The 18,959-nt window shown below is 49.9% G+C and overlaps 1 protein-coding gene across 2 annotated transcripts in view; it reads right to left on the bottom strand.

The window, feature by feature from the left end:
* The window catches only part of LOC138283048 (C-type lectin domain family 2 member L-like), a 733,614-nt gene that overhangs the window by 303,395 nt on the left and 411,260 nt on the right, over positions 1-18,959 (bottom strand). The window lies entirely within an intron of this gene.

Below are 18,959 nucleotides of genomic sequence, written 5' to 3' on the forward strand. Positions count from 1 at the left end.
ACCTCTTCCTGATGCTGTCCCTTGTGCACGGGGTGGGGCCTACAGTATTCACTCTGTCGACTATCCTTTGCCACATCACCATTTTCCTTGTGGTAGTAATTTGCTGGTCTTGGGCTACAAATAAACTCCAATGATTTCATCCACCATTACTCTTAACTTATCTTCAGTGAAACAGGGATTTTTCTGGGGTGACATGGTGGTGATAAAAAATAAATTGATGGGTGCTGGGAAATACACAGATAACAAGAAGTAAATGGAGTAGAGAGGTGCAAATGGATGTGAAATAAGTGTGCTGAAGGTGTGGGATATGTTGTTGGGAAAGAGGGGTGCCCATTCAGTGGGATGGTCTATTTGGAAAAAGCGCTCTGTCTTGCTGTGTTTAGCATTGTAGATGCAAATTATTTTGGTGTGTGAAGGGGTGTGTTTTGTAGCGTGCTTTGTAGGTGTGTTGGGTGTGACAATTGTTGTCAGCTGTGTTGTTTTCACATCCATCCAATGTGGTGTTGTGTATTACTGCGGTGACCGCAAACCGTCATGGTTCAGACCAACATTGGAAGAACGCCATGGCTGACCTACTACTGCGATTTTCAACTTATAATAGGTTTGATGGTTGGTTGATAGGCCTGTGGTGCTGGTGGTCGGACCGCCTATTTCCCACCCTGAAGAGTCCTGGCAGAGTCAGCTTTTTGGTTGGCATTTGGCGGTCCTGCCTGTGCAACTCATAATACGGCGGTCTGTATGAACACCAACATGGCGGTTGTTAGAAATGCGGTCTCTAGTTGGCAGAGGTATACACCCTTTTTCCAAGTAGGGACCACACTCCTAGTCAGGGTAAGTCAAACACCATCCAAGTTATCCTGTGCCCACCCTCTGGTAGCTTGGCACTGAGAAGTCAGGCTTAACTTAGAAGGCAATGTGTAAAGTATCTGTGCAATAAAACATACAGTAACACAAAGAAACCACAAAAATACACCACACAGGTTTAGAAAAATAGATAATATTTATCTGAATAAAAAAGGGTAAAAATGACAAAGATCCAATAAGCACAAGTTTAAATATCACTTTTAAAATGTTTTAAAGAGTCTCAATACTTAGAAATACACAGTTATCTTTTTGTTCCACACAGTACCTGGTAGGCATAAAAAATAACAATGCACGGAGACCACAATGTGTGGAATTTTCCGACGCAGCACAGATGTTGCGTTGTTTCTTTACACGCTGCAAGGGGATTGAATTGTTTTTTGGAGCGCAGTCTTGGTTCCTCACTGCTATGTGGGATATTTTGATGCCAAGGAATGATGCATGAAAATCCTTGAAGCTCTGGAAGAATGCACGGGCGCTGCGTCGATCTGGTAGGTGATGCATCAAATTTTTCCATCGCAAAGCAGGGGATGTGTTGAATTTCCACTCTGGGAGTCAGGCTGCATCAGCAGTGCGGTGATTTCTTGGTCGCAATGCAGGCTTAGTGTTGATTTTCGGCAGGCGTTGTGTCGATTTTCGATGCACAAGGAATTTCTTGAAGAGATAAAGGCCCTCATTACAACCCTGGCGGTCGGTGATAAAGCGGCAGTAATACCGCCAACAGGCTAGCGGTAAATACCTCCAAATTATGACCATGGCGGAAACAGTTTAGACAGACAGCCACTTTAACACACTGACCGACAGGGCAGAATTGACAGGCACCACGGTGGTAGCCGCCTACAGTCGGGCGGAAGTCAATGTTCCGTCCACTGTATTATGACACATCAAACCGCCACCTTTTCCGGGGCTGTACCAATGACATCAAAATCCTGGTGGAAACACTGCATAGAAGGGAAACGACTCACCTGTGGAGACTCTTGTAAGAACCATGGAGCCCGAGCTGCATATCTTCCCAATGATCTTCTACGTCCTGCTCCATCACGACCATCAACACCGGAGAAGACGACCACAGTGAGTACTGCCGCCTAGCACACAGGGGAGGGGGGAGGAAAAAGAGAGTGACACACACATGCAACATGCAACACCCCCAACACCACACACACAAGCAGATGCAGTAACATAACATATTTACCCCATACCCCTCAGGAATAATGCAGGATAAGAGCAATAGATCAAAGTGAGTGTAATAAGATAAATATAGTAGCAGTACGTGCATTCAAATTCAAAACTATATACATATTTAATAATGAAGGGAAACTGCCCAGTCCTCAATGTTCTTGGGCCACAGGGCCACAATACAAAGTCCAAGGCCCCATTTGTCGCCTACAACAAAATGGAGAGAACACTGCAGGGGCATCAGTTTGAAAGGCAGGCACCTCAGGGGGACGGAGAACAGGGGGCACCTCAGCCGGAAGATGGAACAAATTCACTGGTCCCAGAGGGGGCAGCATGCCCTGTGTTTGGTCCTGGGGAGTGCAAGGCCACAGTCTCTAGAGTGGGCGACTTGCCCACATGCTCTGGAGGGGGCATCATGCCCTGTGCTTGATCCTGGGGAGTTCAAGGCCACAGTCTCTTGGGTGGGTGACTTGCTCACTTGCTCTTGAGGGGGCAACATGCCCTGTGCTTGGTCCTGGGGAGTGCAAGGCCACAGTCTCTCAAGTGGGTGACTTGCCCACATGCTCTGGAGGGGGCAACATGTCCTGTGCTTGGTTCTGGGGAGTGCAAGGCCACAGTCTCTCAAGTGGCTTACTTGCCCACTGGCTCTGGAGGGGGCAACATGCCCTGTGCTTGGTCCTCAGGAGTTCAAGGCCACAGTCTACCAGGTCGGTGACTTGCCCACATGCTCTGGAGTGGGCAACATGCCCCATGTCCAAGGGTTTCAAGGCCACAGAATCTCATGTGGGTGACTTGCCTACATGCTCCGGAGGGGGCAACATGCCCTGTGCTCTTGATCCTGGGGAGGATGAGGTGAGTGGGTGTCTTTAACACTGGTTCTGGAGGGGGTTTTGTGCCCTGTGATCTTCATCATGGAGAGGATGGGGTGAGTGGATGGTGTAGGAAAGTACCATCTTGCCTGGCATGTTACCCCCATTTTTCACTGTATATATGTTGTTTTAGTTGTATGTGTCACTGGGACCCTGGTAACCCAGGGCCCCAGTGCTCATAAGTGTGCCTGTATGTGTTACCTGTGTAGTGACTAACTGTCTCACTGAGGCTCTGCTAATCAGAACCTCAGTGGTTATGCTCTCTCATTTCTTTCCAAATTGTCACTGACAGGCTAGTGACCATTTTTACCAATTTACATTGGCTTACTGGAACACCCTTATAATCCCCTAGTATATGGTACTGAGGTACCCAGGGTATTGGGGTTCCAGGAGATCCCTATGGGCTGCAGCATTTCTTTTGCCACCCATAGGGAGCTCTGACAATTCTTACACAGGCCTGCCACTGCAGCCTGAGTGAAATAACGTCCACGTTATTTCACAGCCATTTTACACTGCACTTAAGTAACTTATAAGTCACCTATATGTCTAACCTTTACCTGGTAAAGGTTAGGTGCAAAGTTACTTAGTGTGAGGGCACCCTGGCACTAGCCAAGGTGCCCCCACATTGTTCAGAGCCAATTCACTGAACTTTGTGAGTGCGAGGACACCATTACACGCGTGCACTACATATAGGTCACTACCTATATGTAGCTTCACCATGGTAACTCCGAATATGGCCATGTAACATGTCTATGATCATGGAATTGCCCCCTCTATGCCATCCTGGCATTGTTGGTACAATTCCATGATCCCAGTGGTCTGTAGCACAGACCCTGGTACTGCCAGACTGCCCTTCCTGGGGTTTCTCTGCAGCTGCTGCTGCTGCCAACCCCTCAGACAGGCATCTGCCCTCCTGGGGTCCAGCCAGGCCTGGCCCAGGATGGCAGAACAAAGAACTTCCTCTGAGAGAGGGTGTGACACCCTCTCCCTTTGGAAAATGGTGTGAAGGCAGGGGAGGAGTAGCCTCCCCCAGCCTCTGGAAATGCTTTGTTGGGCACAGAGGTGCCCAATTCTGCATAAGCCAGTCTACACCGGTTCAGGGACCCCTTAGCCCCTGCTCTGGCGCGAAACTGGACAAAGGAAAGGGGAGTGACCACTCCCCTGACCTGCACCTCCCCTGGGAGGTGTCCAGAGCTCCTCCAGTGTGCTCCAGACCTCTGCCATCTTGGAAACAGAGGTGCTGCTGGCACACTGGACTGCTCTGAGTGGCCAGTGCCACCAGGTGACGTCAGAGACTCCTTGTGATAGGCTCCTTCAGGTGTTAGTAGCCTTTCCTCTCTCCTAGGTAGCCAAACCCTCTTTTCTGGCTATTTAGGGTCTCTGTCTCTGGGGAAACTTTAGATAACGAATGCATGAGCTCAGCCGAGTTCCTCTGCATCTCCCTCTTCACCTTCTGATAAGGAATCGACCGCTGACCGCGCTGGAAGCCTGCAAACCTGCAACATAGTAGCAAAGACGACTACTGCAACTCTGTAACGCTGATCCTGCCGCCTTCTCGACTGTTTTCCTGCTTGTGCATGCTGTGGGGGTAGCCTGCCTCCTCTCTGCACCAGAAGCTCCGAAGAAATCTCCCGTGGGTCGACGGAATCTTCCCCCTGCAACCGCAGGCACCAAAAAGCTGCATCTCCGGTCCCTTGGGTCTCCTCTCAGCACGACGAGCGAGGTCCCTCGAATCCAGCGACACCGTCCAAGTGACCCCCACAGTCCAGTGACTCTTCAGCCCAAGTTTGGTGGAGGTAAGTCCTTGCCTCACCTCGCTGGGCTGCATTGCTGGGAACCGCGACTTTGCAAGCTGCTCCGGCCCCTGTGCACTTCCGGCGGAAATCCTTCGTGCACAGCCAAGCCGGGGTCCACGGCACTCTAACCTGCATTGCACGACTTTCTAAGTTGGTCTCCGGCGACGTGGGACTCCTTTGTGCAACTTCGGCGAGCACCGTTTCACGCATCCTCGTAGTGCCTGTTTCTGGCACTTCTCCGGGTGCTATCTGCTTCAGTGAGGGCTCTTTGTCTTGCTCGACGTCCCCTCTCTCTGCAGGTCCAATTTGCGACCTCCTGGTCCCTCCTGGGCCCCAGCAGCGTCCAAAAACGCCAAACGCACGATTTGCGTGTAGCAAGGCTTGTTGGCGTCCATCCGGCGGGAAAACACTTCTGCACGACTCTCCAAGGCGTGGGGGATCCATCCTCCAAAGGGGAAGTCTCTAGCCCTTGTCGTTCCTGCAGTATTCACAGTTCTTCAGCCTAGTAAGAGCTTCTTTGCACCAACCGCTGGCATTTCTTGGGCATCTGCCCATCTCCGAGCTGCTTGTGACTTTTGGACTTGGTCCCCTTGTTCCACAGGTACCTTCAGACAGGAATCCATCGTTATTGCATTGCTGATTTGTGTTTTCCTTGCATTCTCCCTCTAACACGACTATTTTGTCCTTAGGGGAACTTTGGTGCACTTTGCACTCACTTTTCAGGGTCTTGGGGTGGGTTATTTTGCTAACTCTCACTATTTTCTAATAGTCCCAGCGACCCTCTACAAGGTCACATAGGTTTGGGGTCCATTCGTGGTTCGCATTCCACTTCTGGAGTATATGGTTTGTGTTGCCCCTATCCCTATGTTTCCCCATTGCATCCTATTGTAACTATACATTGTTTGCACTGTTTTCTAAGACTATACTGCATATTTTTGCTATTGTGAATATATATCTTGTGTATATTTCCTATCCTCTCACTGAGGGTACACTCTAAGATACTTTGGCATATTGTCATAAAAATAAAGTACCTTTATTTTTAGTATAACTGTGTATTGTGTTTTCTTATGATATTGTGCATATGACACTAAGTGGTACTGTAGTAGCTTCACACGTCTCCTAGTTCAGCCTGAGCTGCTTTGCTAAGCTACCATTATCTATCAGCCTAAGCTGCTAGACACCCTATACACTAATAAGGGATAACTGGGCCTGGTGCAAGGTGCAAGTACCCCTTGGTACTCACTACAAGCCAGTCCAGCCTCCTACATTGGTTGTGCAGTGGTGGGATAAGTGCTTTGAGACTACTTACCACTCTTGTCATTGTACTTTTCATAAGAGAAAAATATACAAAACAAGGTCAGTGTATATACACATAGCCAAAAAGTTTTGCATTTCCTCTTTTCACTCTTTTTTAAGTGCTGAAAAGTACTTCTAAACTTTCAAAAAATTCTTAAAAGTTTAAAAAGTTTTTTTCTGTCTTTCCAAAAAGTTCTGAAAACTTTTTTCTCTTTGTCTATCACTTTAACTCTCTCTAAAAATGTCTGGCACAGGCCAAAAAGTTGAACTGTCCAAACTTGCATATGATCACCTTAGCTGGAAAGGAGCAAGGAGTCTCTGCATAGAGAGAGGTTTGAGTGTAGGGAAGAATCCTTCTTTAGAACTGTTAATTAATATGCTTAGAGTACAGGATAAGGCCATAAATGCCCAATCTGTAGAAAAAGTAGCTAATGGTTCTCAATCTGATCCAGGGACTCCCCCAGGAAAAGGTTCAGGAAAGAAACTTCTCAGCCTGCCCATTACTAGACAGTCTAGCATAGTTGGTACAGAGGTTGAATCACATCATACTGATGATGTGCTCTCACATTATACTGGTAGCCAAGCTGTTAGGGTGCCCTCTGTAAGGGACAGGTCTCCTTCTGTTCATTCCCATCATACCTCTGTATCTAGAAATGTCCCTCCCACCCACCCTGATGACAGATTGTTGGAAAGGGAGCTCAATAGATTGAGAGTGGAGCAAACCAGACTGAAGCTCAAGAAGCAACAGCTGGATTTGGATAGACAGTCTTTAGAAATAGAGAGGGAAAGACAGAAGATGGGTTTAGATACCCATGGTGGCAGCAGCAGTATTCCCCATAGTCATCCTGCAAAAGAGCATGATTCCAGGAAACTGCATAAGATAGTTCCCCCTTACAAGGAGGGGGATGACATTAACAAGTGGTTTGCTGCACTTGAGAGGGCTTGTGCTGTACAGGATGTCCCTCAAAAGCAGTGGGCTGCTATCCTATGGCTATCATTTACTGGAAAAGGTAGGGATAGGCTCCTTACTGTAAAAGAAAATGATGCTAACAATTTCCAAGTTCTTAAGAATGCACTCCTGGATGGTTATGGCTTAACCACTGAACAGTACAGGATAAAGTTCAGAGATACCAAAAAGGAGTCTTCACAAGACTGGGTTGATTTCATTGACCAGGCAGTGAAGGCCTTGGAGGGGTGGTTACATGGCAGTAAAGTTACTGATTATGACAGCCTGTATAACTTGATCCTGAGAGAGCATATTCTTAATAATTGTGTGTCTGATTTGTTGCACCAGTACTTGGTGGACTCTGATCTGACCTCTCCCCAAGAATTGGGAAAGAAGGCAGACAAATGGGTCAGAACAAGAGTGAACAGAAAAGTTCATACAGGGGGTGACAAAGATGGCAACAAAAAGAAGGATGGTAAGTCTTCTGACAAGGGTGGGGACAAATCTAAAAATGAGTCTTCATCAGGCCCACAAAAACACTCTGGTGGGGGTGGTGGGCCCAAATCCTCCTTTAATCAGAACAAGGAAAAGAAAACATGGTGCTATTTATGTAAGATAAAAGGCCATTGGACAACAGATCCCAGTTGTCCAAAGAAAGGCACCACAGCTCCTACCACTACAACCCCTACTGCTACACCTAGTGTCCCTACTAATAGCAGTGGTGGTGGGAGCAAACCTACTAATAGCCAATCCAAGGGAGTAGCTGGGCTCACTTTTGGTAATTTAGTTGGGGTTGGTCTAATTAGGGAGACCACAGAGGCTACTTTAGTCTCTGAAGGGGCTATTGACTTAGCCACTTTGGTTGCTTGCCCCCATAACTTGGAGAAGTACAAGCAACTAACCCTAATAAATGGTGTTGAGGTCCAGGCCTACAGGGACACAGGTGCCAGTGTCACAATGGTGATTGAGAAACTGGTGCACCCTGAACAACACATACTTGGACACCAGTACCAAGTAACCGATGCTCACAACATAACACAAAGCCACCCCATGGCTGTTGTAAATCTCAACTGGGGGGGGGTATCTGGTCCAAAGAAAGTTGTGGTAGCTTCAGATTTACCTGTAGACTGTCTATTAGGGAATGATTTGGAGACATCAGCTTGGTCAGATGTGGAGTTGGAGGCCCATGCAGCAATGCTGGGCATCCCAGGGCATATTTTTGCTTTGACAAGGGCTCAGGCCAAAAAGCAAAAAGGACAGGGAAGCTTGGATCCTGGAACAATGGACCAAGTGCTCCCTAAAGCTAGGGCTAGTAGAAGCAAACGACTTCCTACTATCCCTCCCTCTACAGTGGATTCTACTTCTGAGGAAGAAGAATTCCCTCCCTGTGCCGAACCTACACCAGAGGAGCTGGAAGCAGACACTGCTGAGCTTTTGGGTGAAGGGGGGCCTGCCAGAGAGGAGCTGAGTGTGGCACAGCAAACCTGTCCCACATTAGAGGGTCTCAGACAGCAAGCTGTCAAACAGGCTAATGGGGATGTCAGTGACTCACACAGAGTTTACTGGGAGGACAACCTCTTGTACACTGAGCAAAGGGATCCTAAACCTGGAGCTGCCAGGAGATTAGTGATTCCTCAGGAGTACAGAAAGTTCCTCCTAACACTGGCACATGACATTCCCTTAGCTGGGCACCTGGGTCAAATGAAAACTTGGGACAGATTAGTACCACTGTTTCATTGGCCTAGGATGTCTGAGGACACAAAAGAATTTTGTAAGTCCTGTGAAACCTGTCAAGCCAGTGGCAAGACAGGTGGCACTCCAAAGGCACCCCTTATCCCACTGCCTGTGGTTGGGGTTCCCTTTGAAAGGGTAGGGGTTGACATAGTTGGCCCCCTTGACCCTCCTACTGCTTCAGGCAATAGGTTTATCTTGGTGGTAGTGGACCATGCCACAAGATATCCTGAAGCTATTCCTTTAAGGACCACTACAGCTCCTGCAGTGGCAAAGGCCCTCCTGGGAATATTTTCCAGGGTGGGCTTCCCAAAGGAAGTAGTATCAGACAGAGGAAGCAATTTCATGTCTGCATACTTAAAGGCCATGTGGAAGGAGTGTGGTGTAACTTACAAGTTCACAACACCCTATCATCCACAAACAAATGGACTGGTGGAGAGATTTAATAAAACTCTCAAAGGCATGATTATGGGACTCCCTGAAAAACTCCGCAGGAGATGGGATATCCTTCTACCATGCCTCCTTTTTGCCTACAGGGAGGTACCCCAGAAAGGAGTGGGCTTCAGCCCCTTTGAACTTCTTTTTGGACACCCTGTTAGGGGTCCACTCACACTTGTAAAGGAGGGTTGGGAACAACCTTTAAAAGCTCCTAAGCAGGATATTGTGGATTATGTACTTGGCCTCAGATCAAGGATGGCTGAGTACATGAAAAAGGCCAGTAAAAACCTTCAGGCCAGCCAAGAGCTCCAGAAGCAATGGCATGATCAGAAGGCTGTTTTGGTTCAGTACCAACCAGGGCAGAAAGTGTGGGTCTTGGAGCCTGTGGCCCCAAGAGCACTCCAAGATAAATGGAGTGGTCCACACACAATTGTTGAAAAGAAGGGTGAAGTCACCTACTTGGTTGACTTAGGCACTGCCAGAAGTCCCCTTAGGGTGCTCCATGTCAACCGCCTGAAACCCTACTATGACAGGGCTGATCTCACCCTGCTCATGGCAACAGATGAGGGACAGGAAGAAGACAGTGATCCTCTACCTGATCTCTTCTCTTCCACAGAACAAGATGCTCTTGTGGAAGGTGTAGTTTTGGCAGATTGTCTTACTGCTGAGCAGAAAGATAATTGCATAAATCTCCTAGGACAATTTTCAGAACTCTTCTCCATTGTGCCAGGCACCACTTCTTGGTGTGAGCACACTATAGATACTGGAGACAGTTTACCTGTCAAAAGTAAGATCTATAGGCAGCCTGACCATGTCAGGGACTGCATAAAGCAAGAGGTTCAGAAAATGTTGGAACTAGGAGTGGTTGAGCACTCTGACAGTCCATGGGCTTCTCCTGTGGTACTGGTACCAAAACCCAATTCTAAAGATGGAAAGAAGGAAATGAGGTTTTGTGTAGACTATAGAGGTCCCAACTTGGTAACCAAAACAGATGCTCACCCTATACCCAGGGCAGATGAGCTAATAGATACACTGGCATCTGCCAAGTATCTAAGCACTTTTGATTTGACTGCAGGGTATTGGCAGATCAAAATGTCAGAAGATGCTAAACCTAAAACTGCATTTTCGACCATTGGAGGACATTACCAGTTTACTGTAATGCCTTTTGGTTTGAAAAATGCACCTGCCACTTTTCAGAGGTTGGTGAACACAGTCCTACAAGGGCTGGAAGCTTTCAGTGCAGCATATTTGGATGATATAGCTGTCTTTAGCTCCAGCTGGGATGATCACCTGGTCCACCTATGGAAAGTTTTGGAGGCCCTGCAAAAGGCAGGCCTCACTATCAAGGCTTCAAAGTGCCAGATAGGGCAGGGTAAGGTGGTTTATCTGGGACACCTTGTTGGTGGGGAACAGATTGCACCACTTCAGGGGAAAATCCAAACTATTATTGATTGGGTTCCCCCTACCACTCAGACTCAGGTGAGAGCCTTCCTAGGCCTCACTGGGTATTACAGGAGGTTCATTAAGAACTATGGCTCCATTGCAGCCCCTCTTAATGACCTCACATCCAAGAAAATGCCTAAAAAGGTATTATGGACAGCAAACTGTCAGAAAGCTTTTGAGGAGCTGAAGCAGGCCATGTGCTCTGCACCTGTCCTGAAAAGCCCTTGTTACTCTAAAAAATTCTATGTCCAAACTGATGCATCTGAATTAGGAGTAGGGGCAGTCCTATCACAACTTAATTCTGAGGGCCAGGATCAACCTGTTGCTTTTATTAGTAGAAGGTTGACCCCTAGAGAAAAGCGTTGGTCTGCCATTGAGAGGGAGGCCTTTGCTGTGGTCTGGGCTCTGAAGAAGTTGAGGCCATACCTGTTTGGCACTCACTTCATTGTTCAGACAGACCACAAACCTCTACTTTGGCTAAAACAAATGAAAGGTGAAAATCCTAAATTGTTGAGGTGGTCCATATCCCTACAGGGAATGGACTATACAGTGGAACATAGACCTGGGAGTAGCCACTCCAATGCAGATGGACTCTCCAGATATTTCCACTTAGACAATGAAGACTCATCAGGTAATGGCTAGTCTTATTGTCCTTCGTTTGGGGGGGGGTTGTGTAGGAAAGTACCATCTTGCCTGGCATGTTACCCCCATTTTTCACTGTATATATGTTGTTTTAGTTGTATGTGTCACTGGGACCCTGGTAACCCAGGGCCCCAGTGCTCATAAGTGTGCCTGTATGTGTTACCTGTGTAGTGACTAACTGTCTCACTGAGGCTCTGCTAATCAGAACCTCAGTGGTTATGCTCTCTCATTTCTTTCCAAATTGTCACTGACAGGCTAGTGACCATTTTTACCAATTTACATTGGCTTACTGGAACACCCTTATAATCCCCTAGTATATGGTACTGAGGTACCCAGGGTATTGGGGTTCCAGGAGATCCCTATGGGCTGCAGCATTTCTTTTGCCACCCATAGGGAGCTCTGACAATTCTTACACAGGCCTGCCACTGCAGCCTGAGTGAAATAACGTCCACGTTATTTCACAGCCATTTTACACTGCACTTAAGTAACTTATAAGTCACCTATATGTCTAACCTTTACCTGGTAAAGGTTAGGTGCAAAGTTACTTAGTGTGAGGGCACCCTGGCACTAGCCAAGGTGCCCCCACATTGTTCAGAGCCAATTCACTGAACTTTGTGAGTGCGAGGACACCATTACACGCGTGCACTACATATAGGTCACTACCTATATGTAGCTTCACCATGGTAACTCCGAATATGGCCATGTAACATGTCTATGATCATGGAATTGCCCCCTCTATGCCATCCTGGCATTGTTGGTACAATTCCATGATCCCAGTGGTCTGTAGCACAGACCCTGGTACTGCCAGACTGCCCTTCCTGGGGTTTCTCTGCAGCTGCTGCTGCTGCCAACCCCTCAGACAGGCATCTGCCCTCCTGGGGTCCAGCCAGGCCTGGCCCAGGATGGCAGAACAAAGAACTTCCTCTGAGAGAGGGTGTGACACCCTCTCCCTTTGGAAAATGGTGTGAAGGCAGGGGAGGAGTAGCCTCCCCCAGCCTCTGGAAATGCTTTGTTGGGCACAGAGGTGCCCAATTCTGCATAAGCCAGTCTACACCGGTTCAGGGACCCCTTAGCCCCTGCTCTGGCGCGAAACTGGACAAAGGAAAGGGGAGTGACCACTCCCCTGACCTGCACCTCCCCTGGGAGGTGTCCAGAGCTCCTCCAGTGTGCTCCAGACCTCTGCCATCTTGGAAACAGAGGTGCTGCTGGCACACTGGACTGCTCTGAGTGGCCAGTGCCACCAGGTGACGTCAGAGACTCCTTGTGATAGGCTCCTTCAGGTGCTAGTAGCCTTTCCTCTCTCCTAGGTAGCCAAACCCTCTTTTCTGGCTATTTAGGGTCTCTGTCTCTGGGGAAACTTTAGATAACGAATGCATGAGCTCAGCCGAGTTCCTCTGCATCTCCCTCTTCACCTTCTGATAAGGAATCGACCGCTGACCGCGCTGGAAGCCTGCAAACCTGCAACATAGTAGCAAAGACGACTACTGCAACTCTGTAACGCTGATCCTGCCGCCTTCTCGACTGTTTTCCTGCTTGTGCATGCTGTGGGGGTAGCCTGCCTCCTCTCTGCACCAGAAGCTCCGAAGAAATCTCCCGTGGGTCGACGGAATCTTCCCCCTGCAACCGCAGGCACCAAAAAGCTGCATCTCCGGTCCCTTGGGTCTCCTCTCAGCACGACGAGCGAGGTCCCTCGAATCCAGCGACACCGTCCAAGTGACCCCCACAGTCCAGTGACTCTTCAGCCCAAGTTTGGTGGAGGTAAGTCCTTGCCTCACCTCGCTGGGCTGCATTGCTGGGAACCGCGACTTTGCAAGCTGCTCCGGCCCCTGTGCACTTCCGGCGGAAATCCTTCGTGCACAGCCAAGCCGGGGTCCACGGCACTCTAACCTGCATTGCACGACTTTCTAAGTTGGTCTCCGGCGACGTGGGACTCCTTTGTGCAACTTCGGCGAGCACCGTTTCACGCATCCTCGTAGTGCCTGTTTCTGGCACTTCTCTGGGTGCTACCTGCTTCAGTGAGGGCTCCTTGTCTTGCTCGACGTCCCCTCTCTCTGCAGGTCCAATTTGCGACCTCCTGGTCCCTCCTGGGCCCCAGCAGCGTCCAAAAACGCCAAACGCACGATTTGCGTGTAGCAAGGCTTGTTGGCGTCCATCCGGCGGGAAAACACTTCTGCACGACTCTCCAAGGCGTGGGGGATCCATCCTCCAAAGGGGAAGTCTCTAGCCCTTGTCGTTCCTGCAGTATTCACAGTTCTTCAGCCTAGTAAGAGCTTCTTTGCACCAACCGCTGGCATTTCTTGGGCATCTGCCCATCTCCGAGCTGCTTGTGACTTTTGGACTTGGTCCCCTTGTTCCACAGGTACCTTCAGACAGGAATCCATCGTTATTGCATTGCTGATTTGTGTTTTCCTTGCATTCTCCCTCTAACACGACTATTTTGTCCTTAGGGGAACTTTGGTGCACTTTGCACTCACTTTTCAGGGTCTTGGGGTGGGTTATTTTGCTAACTCTCACTATTTTCTAATAGTCCCAGCGACCCTCTACAAGGTCACATAGGTTTGGGGTCCATTCGTGGTTCGCATTCCACTTCTGGAGTATATGGTTTGTGTTGCCCCTATCCCTATGTTTCCCCATTGCATCCTATTGTAACTATACATTGTTTGCACTGTTTTCTAAGACTATACTGCATATTTTTGCTATTGTGAATATATATCTTGTGTATATTTCCTATCCTCTCACTGAGGGTACACTCTAAGATACTTTGGCATATTGTCATAAAAATAAAGTACCTTTATTTTTAGTATAACTGTGTATTGTGTTTTCTTATGATATTGTGCATATGACACTAAGTGGTACTGTAGTAGCTTCACACGTCTCCTAGTTCAGCCTGAGCTGCTTTGCTAAGCTACCATTATCTATCAGCCTAAGCTGCTAGACACCCTATACACTAATAAGGGATAACTGGGCCTGGTGCAAGGTGCAAGTACCCCTTGGTACTCACTACAAGCCAGTCCAGCCTCCTACAGATGGCATCTCCACTGGTTCTAGAAGGGGCATTGTGCCCTGTTATCTTTATCCTTGGGAGGATGGGGTGAGTGGATGGCATCTCCACTGGTTCTGGAGGGACCATTGTGCCCTGTGATGCCGGTCTTGGGGAGTGCAAGGTCAGAGTCTGTCAGCTAGGTGTCATACCCACAGGATTTGCAGGGGCAGGCCACACAATAGCCCATGGAAACAGGACTACACACTGTCGGCCGGCGGTGACGGCTGCTCGATGGTGGCTGTGGTGGTGGTGCTGCTGCTGCTGCTGGTAGTGGTGGGGGGAGGCTCCAGCCCATCCCCTGCAGCCTCGGACGGCTGCCCACTGGTGCTGCCACTGCTGGTGGTGGTGCTGCTGGTGGAGCTGGTGGTGGAGGGAGGCTCCTGCCCATCCCCTGCAGTCTTGGACGGCTGCCCACTGGTGCTGCTGGTAGTGGTGCTGGTGGCAATGCTGCTGGTGGAGCTGGTGGTGGCGGAGGCTCCAGCCTATCCCTTGCAGCCTCGGATGGCTGCACCACCATGGTTGGTGGTCTGGGCTCAGACTGAGTCCAGCACCAGGCCCCTTATCCTTTCTGCCTACTGGTGCAGGCCCCTTGCCCTTCCTGGCTGCAGCTAGGGATTCCTCCCTTACCTTCCTAGCTGCAGCTGGGGATTCTTCCTTCCCCTTCCTGGCAGCAGCTGGGGATTCCTCCTTCCCTTTCCTGGCAGTAGCTGGGGATTCCTCCTTGACCTTCCTTATAGCAGCTGGGGGTGGCACCTTTCCCTTCCTTTCAGCTGCTGGGGGTGGCATCTTTCCCTTCCTTTCAGCAGCTGGGGGTGGCACCTTGCCCTTCTTGCAGCACTTGGGGGAGGCACCCTTTCCGTGTGGCTGCCTAGTGCCTGGGATCCTTTCCCACCAGGATTTGCTGTGGACACTACTGGGACCGTGGACTGGGTGGATGATGTGCTTGCCTGGGTTTACACACCCTGGCCAGACTGAAGGACAGGGGGAGGAGAGGTAGGGAAGAGGTCAACGGTGGATAGGAAAAGCTTCTTAGGGACATTGGGGCGGGAAGAGGGAGAAGGTTTGGGAGTGGAGGAAGAGGGAGTGGTTGTAGGAGGTGTCTGCTGTGTTTGGGTGCAGATGTTGTGAGTTGGATGGCTGTTGGGTGTCTGAGTGCTTGCGTTTGTGTACCTTAAGAGGGGGGCCACAGACACAATGGGAGAGGACACAGGGGACGTGTGCATGGCTGATGGGGTGGTGTCTGCAGGTGGATGATGATGTAGTGCATGCAGGTGTGAGTGTATATGGAACTGGGAGGGAGGTGGAGGAAGAGGAGGACGGGGACACAGTGGGGGCAGTGGATGTTGATATGTCTGGATGGTGTTTGTGTGAGTGCCTGTGGGATGATGGGTGGTGCTTGTGTTTGCATGTGCCACTCTTGTGTGTTGTCCTGTGTGCATGCACGTCTGGCTGTGTGCTTGGGATAGGTTGGGGTTGAGGGGAATGGGACTGGGTAGAAGAAGTTGGAGGGTGGAAACAGGGACAATGGCTGCCATCAGAGAGGAGGCCACCAATCCAGTGCGAATGCCCTCCAGAAATGCATTGGTCTGTTGCATTTGGGATGCCAGCCCCTGGATGGCATTCACAATGGTTAACTGCCCAACAGAGATGGATCGCAGGAGGTCAATAGCCTCCTCACTTAGGCTATCAGGGCTTACTGGGGCAGGGCCTGAGGTGCCTGGGCGAAGTAGATGCCCACCCTCCTGGGTGACCGGCCCCCGAGCAACTCGCTGAGGGGCTGCTGGGAGGGTGGTGCTGGTACAGGGATGGCGGCTGTACCTGTAACAGCGGTGGACACCACCACCAAGGAGCTCCCATCAGAGGAGGTATGTTTGTCCGAACTGTCCCCTCCTGTCTCTGCCATGGTGCTTCCTTTGCTCTACGTCCCACTGGTGCCCTCACTGTCGGTGGACTCTGCCTCCTGGGTCCTGTGGGATGCAGCTCCCTTTGTCGCAGGTGCCACTGCTCCCCTGCCAGATGATGCTAATGCACATAAGGACAGGGTGACAAAACAAAAAGGGGGGATAGACAAAGGATACTTTTGGTCAATTGCTGCACCATCACCACCGTTGGCGTACACAACACACTTACACACAGAGAACAGCCCCACACACTAGGCAATGCACTACCAGTAACAATGCTAGTCCCCAGGGCATGGGGAGGGACACATACCGCCAACTGCAGCATACCTGGGACCCACATAGCCCTGCCCAGTAGTGAATGACTACTAGCTAGGTTGAAGGAAGGAAATTCACATCAGAACTCTGCCCAACATGGAACCTACACTGCAATGTCAGGCCTGGCCTAGGGGCACCCACAGGCACACATCCTCCACCTGGATACCACCCCACCAGGTGTAAGTACTGAGGATGGGCACTGTACTCATCCCCTTGTGGCTGCTGTGATACCCCAAGCGCCCATCCAGCTCCGGATAGGCCACTGCCAGTATGCGGGCAATCAGAAGGGTCAGGGTTCGACGGGAACCCCTTCCTCGTTGGGAGGCCATCCCCAGTTGCCGTATACCCCCAGGGTCCGCACGTCCTTGGCGATGGCACGCCATATACCCTTCTTTTGATGGGCGCTGACCTGCAGAGGAAATATACACAGGGAAAGGTATTAGTTAGACTGTCCTGCCTGTTACACTCATGGCCCACCATACCACTTTCCATTCCCCTTATGCACAGACATGGCCCAGCATAAATGCTGCACGCTGCCCAGGGCTCATCCACCAACCCCCCAACACGAGGCCTTCACACACCCCACACCCCACCCCATGCTTTCATGACACATGCATCGTGCTCACAGTGTACTCATCTGTTGGTCTGGAGGCCCATACAGCAGTCCGTACTGGGGTAGGACCCCATCCACCAGTCTCTGCAGCTACGCTGAGGTGAAGGCAGGGGCCCTTTCCCCAGTTACACAAGCCATGGTAGTTTCCAGACACAGGTCAGCAGCACATGCAGTGTAGATCCTCTCCTGTTGAAGGTCAGGTAGCAAGTTAGTGTACAGATAGAAAATGGTGATGACGTCCCCGGAGGTGCACACCGTCACCCCTGACGTACATCACCATTGGCCACTGTACCGCAAAGGGCCCAATGATAACCAATGAGGAGTTGCACAGAGGTTCCCGACAGCCTCCTGCAACGGCGCCCAACGTCAGCTGAATTGCCTCACTTCCTCTTGTCCCTCCATACAGGACAGGCAGATGCCATTTCGGGGGGGGGGGGCAGGCCATGGATCCTAAATGCATAACAGTTCATAATTGTACATTCAGGACATATGCCACCAATGAATTATTAAAATCACATCATGCATGCTGTAGTGGTTACAATGTACAAAAAATGACAGTTTCCTCACTCTTTTGCCCCATAAATTGTGACCGCTGCAGATGAATAGGAGTTGAAGACATCCCCCCATGCACAGACCCCTGGTGGACTTGCCAACAATGGAGGACAGGCACATAATACTCACCTATAGACTTGACAGGGCCACAATCCCAGAACTGTGTGCCCAATTGGAGCCTGACCTGATATCTGCTATCCGTCACCCCACTGGGATCCCCCCTCTTGTGCAAGTCCTATCTGTGCTCCATTTCCTGGGAACTGGTTCTTTCCAAGTGACAGTGGGCTTGGCAGAAGGAATGTCACAGCCAATGTTTTCAATCGTGCTGACCAGAGTGTTGTCTACCTGATTAAACACATGTGCAGCTACATCGTTTTCCCCCAGGGGGAGGATTTGGCCACAGTGAAGGCTGACTTCTATGCAATGGGACATATCCCCAACATTTTGGGGCTATTGATGGAACAGAAATCGAAAAAGTTTTTACTCGATGAATGTGCAGATGGTGTGTTTGGCGGACCAGTACATCTCCAATGTCAATGCTAAGTATCCTGGGTCGATGCATGATGCTTTCATCCTGAGGAATAGCAGCATCCCTAATGCGATGGACCAACTACAGAGGCACAGGGTGTGGCAAATAGGTGAGCCCTGGTTCCCTCCCAGTGGATGTTGGTGTATGGGTATGGTGTGGGCCATAAGGGTTAGTGTGTGTCAGTTGTCCCTCAATATTTGCAGGTGACTCTGGTTACCCCAACCTCTCATGGCTATTGGCCCCTGTGACGAATCCCAGGACAAGTGCAGCGGAACATTACAATGAGGCACATGAGCGAACAAGAAGGATAATTGAACGTACATTTGGCCTCCTGAAGGCGAGGTTTTGGGGCCTCCATCTAACAGGTGGATCCCTGTGCTACTCACCCAAGAAGGTCTGCCAGATCATTGTGGCATGCTGTTTGTTGCACAACCTTGCCTTGAGACTCCATGTGTCTTTTTTGCAGGAGGAGGAGGCTGGGGATGGCCCTGTGGCAGCAGTAGACCCTGTGGACAGTGAAGATGAGGAGGCAGAGGATGAGGATGAGGACAACAGACCTGCAGTGATACGTCAATATTTCCAATGACACACTGGTAAGACAGTCTAGCTTTACATTTCATTGACAGTTTAATAAGTGTTTGACATTGTCACTGGCAGGCTGTGACTTCCTACTTCTGTGCCCACTCACTGTACCCTTTGGCATCTCTATTTGCAGATATTGGTGCCCCACTATCGCTCCTGGTGTGTTCACTGCAGCCAACTACAGGTCTTTACTATTTATACATTACTGTACAGTTGAATTGCAATG

The sequence above is a fragment of the Pleurodeles waltl genome, chromosome 2_2 (assembly GCF_031143425.1).
Source record: "Pleurodeles waltl isolate 20211129_DDA chromosome 2_2, aPleWal1.hap1.20221129, whole genome shotgun sequence".
NCBI lineage: Eukaryota > Metazoa > Chordata > Amphibia > Caudata > Salamandridae > Pleurodeles > Pleurodeles waltl.